This window comes from Pinus tabuliformis, chromosome 9 (assembly GCF_031772625.1).
Source record: "Pinus tabuliformis cultivar Carrire ecotype Pingquan chromosome 9, CPIR1, whole genome shotgun sequence".
Lineage (NCBI taxonomy): Eukaryota > Viridiplantae > Streptophyta > Pinopsida > Pinales > Pinaceae > Pinus > Pinus tabuliformis.
In genome coordinates this window covers 549,970,309-549,973,340 of record NC_142307.1, presented here as the reverse complement: position 1 = coordinate 549,973,340, position 3,032 = coordinate 549,970,309, and the positions used below count along the sequence as shown (strand labels likewise).

General features: G+C 32.3%; 1 non-coding gene across 1 annotated transcript; it reads left to right on the top strand.

Annotated features, from left to right (window-relative positions):
- Nucleotides 1-344: 344 nt before the first annotated feature.
- Nucleotides 345-476, top strand: LOC149149694 (small nucleolar RNA snoR135). The gene has a single exon (XR_016263969.1). It is a non-coding gene; the product is annotated as a small nucleolar RNA snoR135 (small nucleolar RNA).
- The last annotated feature ends 2,556 nt before the right edge of the window (nt 477-3,032 follow it).

Sequence of the window (3,032 nt, the reverse complement as noted above, 5' to 3'; positions counted from 1 at the left end):
GGCATTTTTGTTAATTGTTTTCGGTTGGCGGAACTCTGATTATACTCCGCGAAATTGTTCTGCTGCTGATATTTTTCTTTGGTTTATTTAGGCTGTGTTTTGCCTTCATGTTTGACTGTCCATATCCCATTGTGCTTTTGTATTTAGAGTGGCTTGAGGCGTTAATACTCAAATAGCTGCTACTGTGAGTATTGTTAGTCTTCTGTGAAAATATTGTTATCATTTACTGTTTCTGGGCAGGTTATTTAGGGGTTATGAGGGTATGAATTGTTTGTTAGAAGCAGACCTAGTGTACAGCTCTGGGCAGGTGATTTAGGGGTTATGAGGGTGTGAATTGTTTCTTAGAAGCAGACCCAGTGTACAGCTCTGTGCATGTGCATAGTTGCTGAAGGGGGCTCTGCAAAAGTAGATTAGGGCGAATGGGCAGTCGAGTTTCAAAGTTAATTGATCCATCGACAATCATTTTCCCAATATCCATGCAATAGTCATGCGTGGAATCGCGGCTTTATATCTTTTGCATTTACTGGGTGTCATTTATTGGTTATTATGTGTATTTATTTTTATTTTATGTAAGTAGTCGATACAGAACTTGTGGGACTGGTTATTTTTGCATGTATATAGTAGGTGTCTCTTAGACATTCTTATTCATATCTGTATAGAAAACTATATTTCTCCGCGTAGTCCAAACATGCCACTTATTTTTCTGAAAAATAATTAGAAGTTTTGAGAAATCTGCCGGAAATTTTTGAAAATCCAGTTTATAGTTGTTAGTTGTTAAACTTGGGTGCCCAGTTTTAAACACTCCCCAAAAAACAATTGAACACCCCAAAAACGGATTTCATGAAGAATTAATTTGTCGTTATGGCCTCCTTGGACAATGTCTTGTCTGTCACGCTATATTTGATGCAACTAGATCTGATCGTTTACACAGAATTGTGCTGCTAAAGTTGTCTCAAGTATGGTATTAACTTCCATTATAACTGGAGGGGATAGTACTTGACACGCAGTGCCAGCTGTATTAAACACAACTAGGGCAGCAAAATGTTGCTATTATGGCAAATCTGTGGAGAAGAAAGGATTTACATGACGATGTTTACTTTTGCCTTCAAATTCATGTACGGTGATTGTTTGGGTGTCTTTTCGGTTAAGGTGAAGGGCAACTAGCGACTGGGTATCAATTTATAATCAACATGGTTAAATCTTAATTCGAGTTTGTGCTCGTATTTGTAATTATATAGGTTCATATTACTGCAATTTTTTTTCCTGCCTCTTATTTATTTAGGATATATTCAGGTTTAGGATATATTCAGGTGCACAGATTCAGATTATTACTATGGATGGAGATTTTATAATATTTTTTGGAATTTTTTTATTTAGGATGATTTTATAAATTTTTAAAGCATTTTTTATTTATGATTTCTATTTGTGATGAACTTGGGGTTGATATTAATTTGGATTTTGCATTAAATTCATTTTTCCTCTTAGGAATAGGATCAAGAGACTCTTCTAATTATTTATTTTTGTTTTTGTTTTTCCTATCAGATCATTTTATTCTATATATATCGTTAAAGGTATAAAAAAGATGATGGTATATATACAAATGATATTTTCAATTACACCTAATCCACCTAAATCAAAGCATAATGCCCACCTAATCACCTAAATCTTTTGGTTATAGGGCTCTTAAGTGTAATCAAACATGAATTCATATTTCATATATTTTATTTTTTATTAATTTAATAATGTTAATTTAAATGGTATTCTATATGTATCTTTAAAGTGTATAAAAAAAGATGGTATATATACAAATGATATTTGTAATTGCTTAAATTACACTAAACAAAAGCATCAAGCCCACCCAATCACCTAAATCTTTTGGTTATAGAGCTCTTCTTAAGTGTAATCAAACGTGAATTAATATTTCATATATTTTATCTTATATTAATTTAATAATGTTTATTTAAATGGTAAAAAGAAATTATTTCATATATTTTATCTTATATTAATTTAATAATATTTATTTAAATTGTAAGAAGTTAAATGTAATTAGTGATGGTAAAGCAATAATTACCAAGATCAAGAATTTAACATGACAAGGAAACATATATGTGAAATTTCTTGGGTTACAATTTTTATGTAACAATATATTTATTTTTTATTTGTGAAATTTCTTGGGTTATAATTTTTATGTAACAAGAAATTTATTTTTTCCTCTTACCTAAATTTATGAAAAAAATTCCTTAACAAGAATTTTTTTCTTAGCTAAATTTATGTAAAGAATTCTTTAAATTGCTTTTCTGGATTATGATTTTTATGTAACAACAAAATTATAACTAAATTTATTTAAAGAATTCCTTAGAATATTTTAAATTATGGTGGGTGATCATTTAGAAAAATACATGTGAATTTTTTTGGGTTACAATTTTTATGTAATAATAAATTTATTTTTCACTCTTAGCTAAATTTATGTAAAGAATTCCTTAAATTATGGTGGGTGATAATTTGGAAAAATGCATTTCAAATTTTTTGGGTTACAATTTTCATGTAACAACAAATCTATTTATACTCTTAGCTAAATTTATGTAAAGAATTCATTAAATTATGGTGGGCAATATTTTTTTAGTAAAAATGTATAATTATTGAAATATAAACACATTTACTATTTATTTCTTAAACCTTTTTTTTTTTGCTTCGTCGGCTGGGGTATTGCTGTTCATTGGCTCCGGCTGCCTGGGGGTGCGATTTCCGGCCTCTGTTTCCTTTCTAACCGGCGGCCCTTTCCCTTGCGGCGAGCTTTCCACTGCGGGGATTTGATATCATATTCGTCTGCCATCCTAGTTTCGGAGTGCCTGCTCAGTTTCTTCATAGACAGGGCTCCGCCTTGTGCTCTGCTTGGGGAGGCTGCGGTGTGCGTCCGACCTCTTCTGGTCTCCGGCGATTTCGGCTCTACCCCGGCTCTGATTTTGGTGATCCGACCCAGTTTTTTCTGAACCGTGGTGAGCAGGCGGGGGCTTCTTTTGGCCTCGTGGGGG